At 39.5% G+C, this 17,012-nt stretch overlaps 1 pseudogene; it reads left to right on the top strand.

Moving 5' to 3' along the window:
• The first annotated feature begins 1,506 nt into the window (after positions 1–1,506).
• On the top strand, positions 1,507–5,773 carry LOC105100339 (small ribosomal subunit protein eS4-like; annotated as a pseudogene).
• The last annotated feature ends 11,239 nt before the right edge of the window (positions 5,774–17,012 follow it).

Here is a 17,012-nt window from a genome sequence, read left to right as displayed (position 1 = left end):
TCAAAATACGTAAATCCAGTGGGCCTTGAAGTAATCTGCATTTTTCATAAAAGAGAGAGAGAGAAAATGGATAACCACTCAAAAGAAGTATCTGCCTGACTCTCTCCAATCCTTCCTAGATATGTTCCACTTGGTAAATCGCATTTGCAGTAATTGGGAAAATGCTGATGCAATAACTACTCCTTTCTGGAGAGTCTTTCCTTATGTTCCACACATGGCTGGAGGATTCGCATGATTTTATGCACCTGTGTGGTTTGGTCATTTTTTTTGCATATGTGTCCTTTGGGAGGAATCAGGTGGCAGCCTTGATCCAACGTGCACGCAGAATCCATGGGGAAAGCAGCTCCTTCTATGGGAATAGATTGCATTTGATGAACTGCACAAATAAAAACAATGTTAAAATTTCTGGTAGGCTCACTGAGTATGTGATTGTGTGTATGGACCCACCCACGAGCCCCTGTACACATTAGTATGAATTAACTGCCCATTTCAGACATCAGTAACTGCTGGCTTTTTTTTAAAAAAAAGGACGTTGTGTCTTCCATTTTGGACACACATGGAAAATGTTCTTAAATTGCTTTCTGCTTTTATCATTAAATGTGGGAATATCCCTAAAAGTCACAGCAAAACTCTTCTTCATGTGTGGGCTGAAACATTTATCACATTTTCCTATAGAAGCAAAGAAATTCTATATTTAGCCTTTTGTGGTAGGAGGTAGTAAATGACTCTGAGATCTGAAAATTACTAGAAGGTTTATTCAATTAATAAACTAATAATCGTGGTATTTAGGTTTTGCATGCTTGGGAACTTTTAAGTAGCCAATTTGTCTTTGTACATTAAAAGAAACCTAAATGCAATTTAACATATTATTCTATATTTCACCATCGATGAAATTGTACTGAGAATAATTTTCTTTTTGTTGGCAAGAAAATGGAGTCCTTCCTCTGGAAAAAAAAAATCAGTTTTATTTCTTTTTTAAAAAAGAGCGTAAAATATGGGAATAACCAAGGAAACTTAAAAAGGAAACTCGAGAGATTATAATAAATAAATATTTAGTGATAGATACTTAGTGGATATTCTATTCACACAAACTGTCACACTGAGATTCAGCAAAGACTGTGTGGCCACTCAGAATATAATATTGGTCCTTCCTGACTTGGCTTCCTCACTGAGTCTTAGCCTCCTCCCTCAGCTCTCATCATAAAGGCCTGATGCTCCCATCAGATCAAACTAAAGAAGCCCTTCTGTCGAACAAGAGAGGCTCCTCTTGTTCTTAAGTCCAAAGAGAATAAGATTGCTTTAAGCTCTTCCATATGGAATATCAGCGCTTGAAAGCTTTTAAACCCACTCTCCTTTTTCCTCCAGGCTGACATGTTGTCTACTATGTCACTCTTTCTAAACTAGACATTGGAAGTCACTAGATAGATTATGTCCCCTCTGATGATTTCTCCAAAGCTTGTAGAAAACCCCTCACATTCATTCTGCACCTATAGAGCCATAGCTCACGGTGCCCAGAAACAACCAAAGATGCAGCAGCCCCGAGGCATTGGATGCTAGAAAGATGGACCAGCGTGCTTGCTCTTTGTCCGTCCACCAGTCCCTGTAGGCTGAGAGAATGTCTCCCCCTCCAAATTTTCTTATGAAACGGACTTAAATATGCCCTGTCGGGAGATAAGATAACTAAGATCTGCATGCAGTGGTTCACTAAGATTGATGGGCTGAGTCCGCTGGGCTTCACCGCCGTGGTGGTGTTTTTTTCCATTTATCTGCTCAGAAGCAGACCCTCCTCTGGAGTGTGGGGGAGAGTAGGGAACAGAAGTGAGTTAAGTGAACAAATAGTTTTCCCTTTTGGGGGTGAGGACAGGAGAAAGCCTGGGAACACTCATACGTGAATCGTATTATATGAAGTATTTATAATTTGATAATAATAAAGCCAAATTCAATTTTAAAAGTCTTATTTTAAACACTAAAAAGCAATAAAAGTCAAATTTAGCACATTATTTAAATGTGAGCATTAAAATTGTTCTGTTGAAGCTAAGTTGGCACATCACATCTATTACCTCAATGCATGAGGGCTTTGAGTTTGCTATATATATATATATATATATATATATATATATATATATATATACACACACACACACACAAATATATATATTATTCTATGTGAGGAAAAAAAAAGATTGATGGCCAGGTCCAAACTGATATGACCTACCCTTCTGGTTCTATGGATGTTATCAGCATTGACAAGACCAGAGAGAATTTCCATCTGATCTATGATAGCAAGAGTCTCTCTGCTGTTCACTGTATTATGCCTGAGGAGCCAAGTACAAGCTGTGCAGAGTGAGAAAGCTCTTATGGCACAAAAGGAACCCCTCATCCTATGATCCATGATGTTTACACCATCTGCCACCCTGATCCTTTCATCAAGGTGAATGACACCATTCAGGCTGATTCAGAGACCTAAGGTTACTGATTTCATCAGGTTTGACATTGGTGTCCTGGGTATGGTGACTGGTGGTGCCAGCCTGGGAAGAACTAGTGCGATCACCAACAGAGAGACATCCTAGCCCATCTTAAACGTAGTTGATGTAAAAGATGCCAATGGTGACAGCTTTGCCAACCTGGCTTTTCCGTTGTCCTTGGTCTCAGTCCCCTGCTTTATGCAATTAAAGGGATGAGAGGTCAGGGCTTCCAGGAGATCCAGGTCAGTTGCTAAGGAGAGTTTCTACATATTCTGTGTGTACACAGGCATGGTTGTGTGAGAAGCAAGAGAAAGCCTGAGCTATTTGCAGCAAACACAGAGTCAAGGAAGTGGAAGCAGGGGATGGTTTGCCTTCCAGAGGCAGACAACTTATTTCAATTGCTCTATTTCTAATTGCCTGCAATTAGGGTCAGAATCTCAGCTCAAGCAAACAAGCTCAGGAGACGGAGCCAGGCCTGAAGACAAGCACTGTGATTCACCCACCTCTTAGAGGCTGCCCTTGGCTGTATGTGAATGATGGATGATGATGCTGCTGCTGCTAATAACGATAATACCTTGCACTTAGTAGCGTTAATGCTAGATTTTCAAAGATATTATAAACATTAATTAATTAAGCCCTACAGCAGCCACTAAGGTAGCTATTACCTGTATTGTGCAAATAATTAACCAAAGCAAAGAAAGGTTAAGTGGGCAGCCTGAAGTTATACAGGAAATCAAAGCTAGGGAAACAGACTGATTTCCAGACACAAAGTTGGCTCATTGCTGTTGTTTCCTTGGAAAAGGAAGCAAACAGTTGTAGAGCACATTATGGAGGAACAGAGACAAGATCTGAGGTCCAGAGGTGTCCAGGGGGCTCTCTCAGAATTTCTCAGAAAGTTGGTGATGGAATACAGACTTGCACTTGAAGCACGGATGCTCCTAAGCGTAGCCAAGACTGCCTTTCGGCTGGTGTGAGCTTCTGCACAGGCGCCTCATCCCTGTGGTCTGTTTATGCACCTGGCTTTACCAAAATGCAGGAGAATTACACACAGAAATGGTGTTATTGACTTTGATTCCTCAACGTCTAACACAGCGCCTGGCATATTGTGGCTATGATACAATAAACATCTTTTGAGTAAATAAATAAATGCATATACAAAACAATTGTTTTTGTAAACTTAGCCTGAGGTACATTAAAAAAGCACTATAAAGTAAAATAATTCCCCAAAGCAATGGAGTTACTGACTGAATTGAAAGGAGAGGAACTCTGATGTGGGAACCTACGGCCTTAACACTGATGGTAAATACTGAGCTCGAAAGACATGCCTGAATTCGCTCTGACAGCTGGCCTTCTTCATCTTCAGTTTATTCATCTGCAAAAAAGCAAGCAATACTACCAGCCCCAGAGAGTCGTCACAGGCCCAGATGGCGCGGCAGATACACATCACATCACCTAGCTCTAGACCACACGGAGTCCACAGTAAGTCCTCAGGTCCCTTCCTCCTTTCAAAAAAGCAGAAGTAGCACCAAACCTTCACAGCTGCAGATGTTAAGAAGTGATCTTCTTGCTTCAAGGTAGAAAATGCTACTTTCACATGGAAAACCCTTTATCGGCAAGGCACACGGAAGGAAACGTTAAGCTATTGCACTCCCTAATGTGTAGGAGAAGGGAGAGACTAAAGCACACCAGGAATTCCATTTAAGCAGCACCGTTTGAGGAAAAATCTAGGTAAATGGGAAATTTGGCAATGAGCTCATTTACCTGATACAGTCCCCAATTAACTTAAGGACCTCACATATCTAGTAATAGATAGTGACTATCTGTATGAACTCAGTTAAATGCATGATTACAAAATCAACGTCACCTCATCTTGCAGAGTTTCAGGACTTAAAAACTAGATGAAAAGAAATCATTTGGGGGGTGCGGGTATAGCTTAGTGGTAGAGCATCGGCTTGGCACGCATGAGGTCTTGGGTTCAATCCCCAGTGTCTCCATTAAGAAGAAAAATACATAAATAAATAAATAAATAAATAAATAAATAAATAAATAAATAAATAAATAAAGTCAGTCCAATGTTTAAAAGAAGAAATTAGTTGGAGGAAGGGGTGGGCCAGGGAGGAGGAGGAAGTGCCGGGGTAGATAGAAGCTGTAAAGAATAAACTAATAAGAGGTAACACAAACCATGTACACATGCACCCTCCACCCTTAACCATGTATTTCACTTACAGATACCTTTGGCCAGAGTTAAGCCTACAGAAGGTGAGAAATGGGTCTTAATCGCACCTTACATTTGACTTGCTTTGTATGAGTAATCCCATAAAAGCTTATTTACTTTGCTATTTCCAACAGTCTTGAAGATAAGCGTATTCAAAATTGAAGAGACAATGGGAGCTTGCAGCTTCTGGAAAATTCCACTTGAGAGAATAGTTTTTACCTCTAATTTATATCAGGCTTGATGTGCTTAGCTTCCTCTCCACAGCTGCCGTGTGCCTGAGCTCCCCTGGGGATCGGGAGAAGATGATACAGCCAAGTACAATGAAATTAAATGTTTTCACTGGGAAAAACAGGTAAAGATAATGTTGGTTTCACTGATCTGGAACCTCAGTTGGCTATATCACTCTTCTTATAAGAGATTTATCCCTAGGTGGAAAATGAACACACCAATCAGAAAGTCAGGATCTGAGAAGACAGGATGACTCAGCGTTTCCTGGAGTAACATACTTGATCTTCAGGTCCTTTGTTACCTCGTATGTGAAAGATTTTCCTATTACTATATAGTCTCCCAGTTCCCCTCTGACTTGAAATATGATGATTCCAAATGGATTATTGGGAAAATAAAGAAATTTGTGTTCTATTAGGGTTTAGAATTTTTTTATATGAATGACCAAGTTGGCCAAAATAGTTTTTCAAGGACAAGGAACTGAGCAATCAATAATGAGACAAAGGTCAGAATGAGGTTAGTACAAAGTGTTTAACTGTCTTAAAGATCCTTTTGGAGTCTGTGTTGGGAGCTTGTGATTTCTGCGATCGTGTCCACTTTTTTCTAGCATTTCTTGAAGAATCAATTGATACTAATTAGCCCCTTGTTGCTCAGGGATGGGTGGCCAAGTGGCACCACCCACTCTGTTTTTTCCTTGCTGAAGTATTGTGGGGGAGGGCAACCAGAAATGAGGGAAGGACTGTTATCCATTGTCACTGGCCTGTCAGTCCTGTGGTCCTACTGTCTCTGCCAGGAACCTTAGTCATTGCTCAAGGGGCTGGGACAGTGGTCCTTGCAGTGATGTGGGTAAATAGTCACACTCCTTTCTTGAGAACTTCCTTGTCTGGCTGATGTTCTTAAATCTTGGACGTGAAGAAGCATTTTTACTGAAAGAGTAGCTATATCTCAAAACCAGCGCAAAGTAGAATGAAGACAGGTTGCAGTTTTATATAAATTGTCCTCTGGTAACGTCCAGGGAAAGCAGCCTTGGAAGCTTAGGTCTTGAAAATGAGTGACTAAAAGGGGAAGTTCCCAAGAGATGTGCCCCACTTTCCAGATGTCTCTCTCTCTCTCCCTCATCCTCCCCTCATTCTCCCAAAGACCCACAAAAACTTCTAGTCTTTACAACCCCTCCCCCTCCCGTTAGGAAATTGCTAAGGCATTTTCTCCTCTTGTGCTTTTTTGAATTCTGCCAACTGTAGCTCTTTGGCTTTTGCCTCAGTACTACTGAAAACATTCTTTGGCCTGGACATTGCTTGACTCTTGACGGCAAGGGGAGGGTTCCGGTTCCCCAGGCAATGGTAATGCTGGGCCCTGTGATGCCAGCTCAGTCTTTTCACTGTGGACAGCTAAAGCTATTTCCTCCTAGTTACCCAAGGAGAAGCATGGACATTTGCCAAGATGAGCATCACATTTGTCTTGGTAGTCAGTATTCTAAGCTCATTTGAGAAAAGGATTGCATAAAATGACTTTGACCCTGTACCTTGCAAAAAAAAGAACCTTGACACTATTATGCTAATGAACATTTTGTCCTCATAGACTGGGATTTCTCAACAGTGGTAGTATTGACATTTGGGGCAAGAGAGTTCTTTGCTGTGAGGGGCTGTCCTGGGTATTATATGAAGTCCAGCACTCTACTTACTAGATGCCACTAACAGCCCCAGGTTCTGATAATCAGAATATCTCCAGACATTACCAAATTGCCCCCTTTGGGGCAAAAATCTCCTCCACTGAGAACTACTATCCTACATGTATCTTACAAGAATCGTCACAACAGCCTTATATAATGGCTTCCTCTTATCTGTTCCAGGTATCAGCGTTAATTAGATTTTTTTGTTCCAAATTGCTCCACATCCCAAAAAAGCATGAGATCCTCCGTGTATTTAACAGAACTGATGTAAATACATCACACTTACAATGGGAAAAAGAAAAAAAAAGAAAAGAAAAACCTAAGATCTGATATTGAATTGGTTAAGCAAAGCCTATGACAGTGCCCTATTGTACAGTCTTTTTTCCTGAGGACTTCCAAAACTCCAGTTTAGTTTAGTCTGATGGTAAGTCAACATTTAATTGCTCAGCTGTTAACCATTCTCTTTTAAAGCTAGGGCTCCTCCAGAGAACTGAATTGCTCACAGAAAAGACCCAGGGGAGTATCTGTGGTCCCGTCAGTTCTGCCTCTGCCCTGACTCATTCTATCGGGTTCATGTGATCATCACTGGAAAGCCCAGGAGAGGCAAGTTTCTCTTGAAGATATAAAAACAGTTACTGAATCAGCTGTACAGTGTTCTATGAATGGATAAATACATATTCCTTTAAAAACATATCTAGTCATTTACATTTAAAAATTGGGAGAATGGCAAACTGGAATTCCCTCTGTCCTTTCCCAACTCTGTCAAATTCTAATATTAATTTATATGTGATCCACTTTCATTGTTTCTTGGAAAGTAAGAATTAAAAAAAAATTCAGCTTTCAAAATTCATGGAGTTAAATAGCCTTCAGGCTTCTAACAGAAGAAAATATTCATTACTTTTGGTTTGTGACAATCAGGGCAGGGAAGATGTTTGGGTTCTTTTTAAGGGAGGAAAGGCTGCTGGAAAAACGCTAGCAAGTGTTTCAAAGATTATGATCACACACATAAAATTAAGCATTCTTAGAAATGCATTATGGTGCTTTTTTCACTGTAGGGTAAATAAGGAACAGATTTTTCATTTTTCTTTTTTTTTTTTTACTTTTATTGGGGACATTTTATAAATCACAGTACAGTGAGCTTCACCACATGAGTCGTGCTGGACACCTGCCACTACTCAGCTCCATAAAAGCACTAGCTTGCCTTTGAGTTCAGAGAACAGCTCTTGGCCTGTAAGAACATGTGGGGCTCGATGTTTTGGAAAAGCACAGTTCAAGTCCCTTTAGAAAGGTTCTTTCTGCAGCAGGAACAGGAACGTGCACTCACTTAAAAAGGATTCTGCAGTACCCACTGGCCAGAGGCACCGGCTTAGACCGTCAGGTCTCAGAAAGATCAAGGCAGGCCTAGAAAAATCCACAAGAGGCCTCGTGAAATCATTCAGTGGGTCTCAGGGGAACAGAATATGCTTTGTGTCTCTTTTCTGTTCTTTTTTTATGTGGGTTTTTTTCTTTTTTTTTTTTTTTCGTGAAAACGAGTGTCTGGTAGGTTGCTGGATCCTGGTGTCCTGAAGTAGTGATGAGGGGAGGGGGACTGGAAAAGGCAGGGGCTGACGACATTTACAGATGAGCCAAACCAAATCTGGTTCCACGTAACAAATGCTGCCTGGGGAGCTCCGACAGTGATTTTTAAGGCTGAGTGTAGGGGTCAACAGGTGACCAGGCTTGTCTAACAGTCACATGTGGGGAAGCAATCTCAGAAACCAAGAACAAGCGGCGTTCACCTACCAGACAAGGGCCCCTTCACTGCACCGCTGTCCACCCACCCCCGGGGGGCTTGGACTCACCCACTTCCAATAATGGAACCCTCTGTTCCTTGGAGGGATGAGAGACAAAGGGAAAGGTGGGCAGAGGAGGGTGTGCACACCCACAGACACAAGTATATTTGTCTTCTGCAAGAATATGTCCTTTCTGACTCATTCAGGATGCCTTCAGATGAAGAGATATCTTATTCATTAAACATAATTACCTGAATGATTTTAATTGCAAATCATTAAGGAGAGATTGCTTTGTATTTTCTTAGAAAAGGAAGCACTTAAGAAATCAAGTTACTCCTTTCTCTGATCGTTTGGCTTTATGGATGTATTAGGAGTGTCTTGGGGGATGTCCTGAGATATGTAAAGTTGAATCACATTACCAACAAAATAAGATTTCTTTGGCTCACACTTATTCTCTGTTCTGAAACCAAAAGGCCACTGCCAAGTGCCCCAAGCCATGGTTTCTGAGAGCCCCATGTGCCTTAAGTCATTAACCCTTACTCCTAATCTAAACTCTGCTACCTGTTGAGTCAAATCTTGGCCTTTTACATCTGTCACTGTCCACTATCTTTAGTGTCAGATTACTTTGTGATTCCAAAGCCAAGTGATGACGGTGCCTCATGTGACCTTCTCAATGCCGTTCCTGCTGCCAGCTGACTCCTGTCTCATGAGTGCAGAGAATGTCAAAATTCAGCTGTCAGAGACCCTATGTGGTGAATCCTCCTTTCCCTTTTAATACGCCACAAAGAGGTCTGTCTTGCATTTCCAATAACTCATGAAGATTTGCGTGAAAGCAGTTCTTTTCATCTTGCTCAGCTTTCATTTTTGCCTAGGACCTCATGGAGCTTTGCCGAATAACAAAGAAAACCCCAGTCTCTGGGCTCAGCGATCACTGTGAACTCAGTCCCCCCTCCACTGAGGCCCCTTTCCTCTGGATAAATCTCCCTCAGAGAACTTCTAGGTTCCTCACACCCATAGACTCACGATAGGCTACCTCCCAGGCCTCCAAATAGATCAGGTGTCAGAATTTGGGCTCAAGCCTGGACCCCAACTCCATATGTATTAGTTGTACATTGAAGATATTTTAATTCATTCTATTTGCAAAGCAGAACCAAGCAAAGCAAGTATCATCTATATGCAAAATCTGTATAACTTACAATAAGATAACTGGACAAGCCAAGATTGATAATCATATAACATTCCAATTTTGTCTTTGTTTTGTTTTGCTTTTAGTCAGTATTAATTAGGGTATAGGTTCTCTGTTAATCCATATTAACTGGTAACATAAAGTTTTGTTTCCAGTCAAATAACCTTCTAATTATTGTTGTCTTATTTTTAATTTAAAAAATTATTGCATATAGTTTATCTATAATATTTTATTAGTTTCAGGTATGCAACATAGTGATCCAATATTTTTATAGATTTTATTCCATTTAAAGTTATTATAACATAGTGGCTGTATTCCCGTGTTGTACAATATATCCCTGTAACTTATTTATTATATATATATGGTTTGTACTTCTTAATCCCCTACCCCTATCTTGCCCTTCCCTACTTCCCTCTCCCCTCTGGTAACTACTAGTTTGTCTTCTGTGTCTATGAGTCTGTTTCTGTTTTGTTATATTCACTTGTTTGTTTCATTTTTTGGAGTCCACATATAACTGATAACATACAGTATTGGTCTCAGTCTGACTTACTTCTCAAAGCATAATACCCTCCAGGTCCATCCATGTTGTTGCAAATGGCAAAATTCCATTCTTTTTAATGGTTGAGTAATATTCCATTATATATACATATCACATCTATTCATCTGTTGATGGACAGTTAGGTTGCTATCATATCTTGGGTATTGTAAATAACGCAGCTATGAACATTGGGGTGCAGATATCTTTTTGAATTAGTGTTTTTGTTTTCTTCAGATATTTGCCTAGGAGTGGAATTGATGGATCATATGGTAGTTCTAGTTTTAGTTTTTTGAGGAACCTCCATACTATTTTCCATAGTAGCCACACCAATTTACTTTCCCATCAACAGTATATTAAGGTTCTCTTTTCTCCACATCGTTGCCAACATTTGTTATTTGTAGACTCTTTGATGATAGCCATTCTGACAGGTGTGAGGTAATATCTTATTATGATTTTGATTTGCATTTTTCTGATGATTAATGATGTTGAGCATCTTATCACGTGCCTGTTGGCCATCTGTATATCTTGTTTGGAAAAACATCTATTCAGATCTTCTTCCCATTTTTTAATTGCTTTGTTTTTATTTTTTGATATTGAGTTGTATGAGCTGTTTATATATTTTGGATATTAACCCCTTACCAGTCGTATCTTTTGCATATTTTATTTCAGTAGATTGTCTTCATTTTGTTGATGGTTCCCTTTGCTGTGCAAAAGCTTTGAAGTTTAATTAGGTTCCATTTGTTTATTTTTGCTTTTGTTTCCTTTGCCTTAGGAGACAGATCCAAAATATATTGCTACAATTTATGTCAGAGAGTGTTCTGTCCATGTTTTCTTCTAGGAGTTTTATGGATCCAATCTTACATTTAGGACTTTAATCCATTTTGAGTTTATTTTTGTATATGGTGTTAGAAAATGTTCTCATTTCATTCTTTTACATGGCACTGTCTCTGTTCTGTTCCATTGATCTATGTGTCTGTTTTTGTGCCAGTACCATAATGTTTTGATCACTATAGCTTTATAGCATAGTCTGAAGTCATGGAGTGTGATACCACCAGCTTTGCTCTTTTTTCTCAAGATTGCTTTGGCTACTTGGAGTCTTTAGTGGTTCCATATGAATTTTAGGGTTATTTGTTCTAGTTCTGTGAAAAATGGATATTTTGATAAGGATAGCATTAAATCTGTAGATTGCTTTGAGTATTATGGACATTTTAGGAATATTCATTCTTCCAATCCACAAACATGGGATAGCTTTCCATTTCTTTGTATCATCTCAATTTCCTTTACCAATGTTTTATAATTTTCAAAGTATCTCCCACCTCCTTGGTTAAGTTTATTCTTTTTTATGGGATTTTAAACAAAACTGTTTTCTTGCTTTCTCTTCCTGATAGTTTCTTATTAGTGTATAGAAAAGCAACAGATTTATGTGTATTAATCTTGTATCCTGCAACTTTGCTGAATTCATTTATTCTAACAGTTTTTCTGGTGGACAGTTTAGGATTTTCTATGTATGGTATCATGTTATCTGCAAATAGTGACAGTCTTACTTCTTCACTTCCACCAATTATTAATCATCAACTAGATGGTTTGAAATTTCTAGTTTAAGAAATGTATCTGCATTTCTTTCTTTTAAATTGGCTTGAGTCATCAAAGACCAAGTATTTCCAGAAGTTCATTTGTATTGTGGAATACTGTCTCATTATGTAGCTAGATGTATAGGTTTCAAGATCTATAGCAAATGTTGGACTATTTGGCATTCCATCATATAAAAGAAATTAATTCTGACTATCTATAGAGTATAAGCTAAATGAAATTTAAAATGAAGGCATTTCATCCTTCAGTAATGTCTAATTCAGTAACTTCTGAATCATCAATGAGTAAATCAGGTTTAACTGAGTTTTAGTGAATTTTTATTGTACTTTATTTCCTTAGAAATTGATAATTTATGTATATTATACACAGTAACTGGGTATTAAATGATCTATTTCAATAACATAGTCATAAGCCCATAAAAATCCAACATAGGCTCTTCTGTGTTCTTCTTATCCTATCTCAAACATGCTTTTGAACTGGAGTATGGACATGCTATGAATAGCAAGAGCTATTCACCTAACTCTTGCTTGCTGCTTAGAAGTCCACTTATGAAATTCAGACTGTCAGTAACATCAACCAGAGGTCCCTGGACAAGTAGAAAATGAAAATGCTTAGCTGCCAAGGTGGTTATGATACAACTGAAGCATCTGGAGATGTCAGTGACAGCTCTGATCTTTCTACTTCCTGGGGAGACAATGGTGACACACATATGCTATTCCCTACCACTCACCGACAACCTCGCAAAAAATCAAAACCTTTCCCAGTCTTGAGGAAATCTGAGAAGAGACTTAGAATTACAAGAGTCATCATAATTCTACGTTCATCACATTTGAGCCTGTTTTAAAAGCCAAAACTTGAGCTCATGGTTCATGTCAATAGTGCTATTCACATGAAGCAGTGTGGGAGGACCATCCTGGCCTTTGTGCTAATGGCTGTGGGCCCTGGAGAGATGGTGGTGGGAGAGACTGGAGACCTTTCCATACATTGCTGCTAAATAAAGTCAATATGCCAACAGAAGCCACTGGAATTAAATACTTTTAAAGAAAAACAGCCAACATAACAAATATTTGCACTTCCACAGTGTCACTTTTAAGGAAACCTGCATGAATGTATATAGGTAACATAAAGACTGGTGACAGGGCCATCTGGGAGCTGTGTGGCAAATCCTGGCATCAAGCAACACTGTCTCCACTTCCTTGCCAGCATTCACTCCTGATGTTCTTGGAAATGTGTGTTTTGCTTAATGAAATATCTTGTCTATAGGGCTGTTCCATAAGATCAGATTGAAGGATTTTTCTGCTCTGGCTTAGAAGCCCCACAAGAGCAGGGACCTTGGTTTCTTTTCTATGTTGGTATGTCTCCAGCACTTATTAGAGTCTCTGGCACACAGTAGTGCTCAATAGATAGGATCAAATGGATAAAAGAATGAATTCTGTGGTATATTTTTCCTCTTTGAAGCATCCGCCACCCTTGTAGGGACTTGATTTTGCTCCCTCAGCATCCCTGTCACTGCACTTTTCTGGTTTTCTTCCCACCTCTTTGACTACAGTGTTTTGCTTTGTTTTGTTTTTTTCTTTCCCAGCTCCTCCCACCACCTTTTTCTTTATTCTTATGCTTACAAATCATATTTGTGTTCAAAAATTTTCAAATTATACAATAATAAGAACAAATTCCAGCCTGGCCTTCTGTCTCAGGACCTTGGTTCTCAGTCTAACTAATTTAAGCTATAAAAAAGCAGGAGGGGATTATTTATTGACTCATTAAATTGAAGACAACAGAAGTAGAGTTAGTTTAGAGTGCAGCTAGATTCCAGGAGCCTTGGAGTTGGCTGTATCCTACGACTGTGTGGTGACCCCTGGGAGCTTCAGAATCACACCCTCATAATTCCCCACCCAACCAGAGAGAGAAGCTACTTCCCTGCTTATTTTGAAACACAGGCAGCCTGAAATGAGAATGCACTGTTTGTTTTGGTATATGTTGCAGACTCTACCCAAGTTCCATGAAAATGGAATAATTCCCAACGGAAAGACATGGGCTAGAAGAGGGAAGTGATTATATCTTCAAAACAAAATTCTGTAACACAGGGATTCTCTGGTAGCATCTTAAGAGATGCATGTCTTAAGTAGGCAATGTAGCTAAGGCCATGGCAATAGCTAACTTGGGATTGGTGGGGTGTATGCAGTGTAATGTCTGAAGGACTTTGGGGATGCCAGTAACATATATTTTTGATTTAGGTGCTGGTTTCAGGTGAAAATTCTTCAAAATCATACTTATGATTGCCTATTTCTATATGAAGTTTATACTTCAATAGAAAGTCTACTTAAAATTTAAAAAAAATGTTAACACATTTTAGGAGGTAAATCCTTCCTCGAATGTGATAGTTTTGTTTTGCTGCTTCTTCTTTTTTTTTTTTTAATCAATGGAGATTTACCAGTTGGTGTAACCCTGACTTTTTCTTACGCTGACTCTGCAGCGAGGACTTACTTGATTGAGTTTGGAAGAGGGACTATTATACTGAAAGTTCCTTAAGGTTAGAAAGCATGTTTTATATATTTAGATATTCTCCCCAGCCCTAGGACTGTGCTTTACTCAATAAATATTAAGACATTTATGAGTGAGTATATGAAGAAAATTAAGTCGAAGGTAGGATAATTGAAGCCAAAACCTCAGGACATTGTATCCCAGAAATCAAGGGTTTGCTAATAATGGTATATGGGCTAAATACAGCCCAATGGCTGTTTTTGTAATAAAGTTTACTGGAACACTCTATGCATATTTGTTTATAAATTGTCTATGGATGCTTTTGCTACAGCAGGAGAGGTGAGTAATTAAGACAGAGACCATATGGTGTAAAGCCAAAAATATTTATTATTTAGCCCTTTATGGAAAATGTTTGTTGATCCCTGTTGTAAACCATAAGCTTGGACTCAGTCAGTGATTAATTGATTTATTGTTCATTGATTCATTCACTAGATCTTTGTTGAGAATGTAATACTGCAATAGGGAAGAATAAATCTGACTCCATATTAGATCTGTTCCTTTAGCTCTAACCCTGTGCTCTGTTTCCTGGGCTTAGTCATGCTGGTTCTGCGCCGTTTGTAAAAGAATGTTGCCTATAGCCTGAAATATACAGGATAGCCCATTCTCCAGGCTCTGACTTTTAAGGGTATAACACTTTTCCATTGATACAGAGATAAAAAGTTGCAGAAGAGAATAACATTTGTCTAGCTGGATGTTTACAGGGACACCATGACCTGACCTACGTGGGCAGCTGCAAGAACAAAAGATTCTGACACAAAGACGCTTGCAACAACCAACCACACCCCCTCCCCTTTCCAGTATAAAAGGAGACTGAATTCTGACTTGGGTTAGGATAGTTCTCCAGGACATTAGTCTGCCATCTTCTCGGTCTGCTGGCTTTCTGAATAAAGTCATTGTACCTTGCCCTGACACCACATCTTCCTAGTTACTGGCCTGTTGTGTGGTGAGCAGAAGGAGTTTGGACTCTGTAACAATATTAGGCCAGACACCATGCTAAGTAATGAGGACTAGCGAATTAACAAGGATGAGATTTCCACCACTGTGAAATCTACAGACTAGTGGGTTACTTTAAGTGGAGCACTGTTTGAAAATGACTGCTGCTGTATCCTTACCCCAGTCCTCATGCACATGACTTAAAAATATCAAGGCTCCAAATAAATAACCCATCCCCAAAGTGAAGTTTTGCTTTGTAACTTTTTAGAATTTTGTTCTTGGGCCAAATACCTAAGATAGATTACCAGCACAATGGGCTTTTGTTCTTTACTTTTCAACATTAAAAGGGAGAGTGGATTATTGATTGCACTGTTTTGTAATCAGAAAATGCTTTGGAAAAAAAAAATCTGCAAATTCTTGGTCGGCACAATATCCTGAAAATTAAGCAGAAAATTAACCACATTTTCACCTCTTGATTGTTAGTGGAACAAGTTAGCCCTTAATCAATTTACTTTTCAAATATAACTGTTTTTAATGAAACATGGGGTTACAGAGTTCTCATTCTCTAAATCAAACCAAGCTGAAAAAAAGTTTTTGGGTCAGCTAACACATGCTTCTTATCCGCATCGTGGCATTCTGCTGGGGAAAAGGAAGGGTTGTTCAGAGAAGAGATTTGGCTGTTAATATTACTGCTCAAATGTCCAAAAATTTACAATACAACCAGCTGAAGGACTACTTTGACTTTGTTCCTTTGCCCCTGCTACAGGTGTGAAAAGAGAGCTTTGGAAACACCTGTACCCTTTCGCCTGTAGTAGAAACATTAATGGTCCCAAGGTGAATGCGTGAGGAAGGATACTGCGTGTTCCTTTGTCTGACCCTCTACAGGCTTCTAGTGTTTCCTACAGACTCAAAGCACGCCAGGTCAAACCAGGTTGTAACGGAGGGTGCAGATCCTCAACGCTTGCTCCCCACGCAGCAACCTATATTCAGAAGCTTCTTTAAAAACTCTTCACATGTGTTGATGTTGCCACCATGACTGTCTGATATCCTGGAAAAAATCTACCCTATGATTTATGAAGACTCAGCACCCGCAGATATATGGCAGGAGGGAGGGCCATGAAAGAAGGGATGGTATCAAATGCGGAGGTCTTATTTGCTTTACAGTAGAGAATAAATATTTCTTTCACTCACACTTGGACCTACGCTACTTCAAATGAAGTTCAGCTCAACAGATTTTTGTCTGCTGCCTCATCATTCAGACAGAGATTCATTTTGATAAGTGATAAGTGATAAGTGGTCCCAGACTGATGGTGAGGAGAGCCCAGAGACGTCGCCCTAGAATCTGAAACACACTTGCACTCTAAGGAGAAAATTTACAGATCTGAAAAATGACACTCAAGCTACCAAGTAGCTTTAGAAGGAACTGGACAATTGGTAAAGGCGGGAAATGGCTCTGCAAAGGCTGTTCACCCATTTGACTCTTTAAGTTAATGGAAGATGTCAGGCATGTATTCTGTATGTGTCACTGCATAAATGTAAGCTTACACCGCACAAACAAATCAGGGCCTCGAGCATCCTGGAGCCTGGGGTTGCTTCATGCGAACTGGCAGCTCTCAGCCAGAACTGCTTTTCTCTTTGAAGGTGATACTGCTCAGGGCTGAAGCCACTGCATAAACAAACTGACGGTTTGAAAAGAAACACCCCAGTTTTAATTCCATTTGGAGCTAAGTTTAGCTCATAATTCATCTTGCAACAGAATTAATTTTTTTAAAAAGATGTTTTTGACTTAACCATTAGTGTTTCTGTACATAACAGAGGAAGCCCGAACTGTGTCAAGTTCAAGTACTTTCTTCTGCAGCAAAGGGAGTGAAAGCTGTC

The sequence above is a fragment of the Camelus dromedarius genome, chromosome 21 (assembly GCF_036321535.1).
Source record: "Camelus dromedarius isolate mCamDro1 chromosome 21, mCamDro1.pat, whole genome shotgun sequence".
Lineage (NCBI taxonomy): Eukaryota > Metazoa > Chordata > Mammalia > Artiodactyla > Camelidae > Camelus > Camelus dromedarius.
Note: the sequence above shows the minus strand (reverse complement) of the source record. Positions and strands in the feature narration are given on the sequence as shown.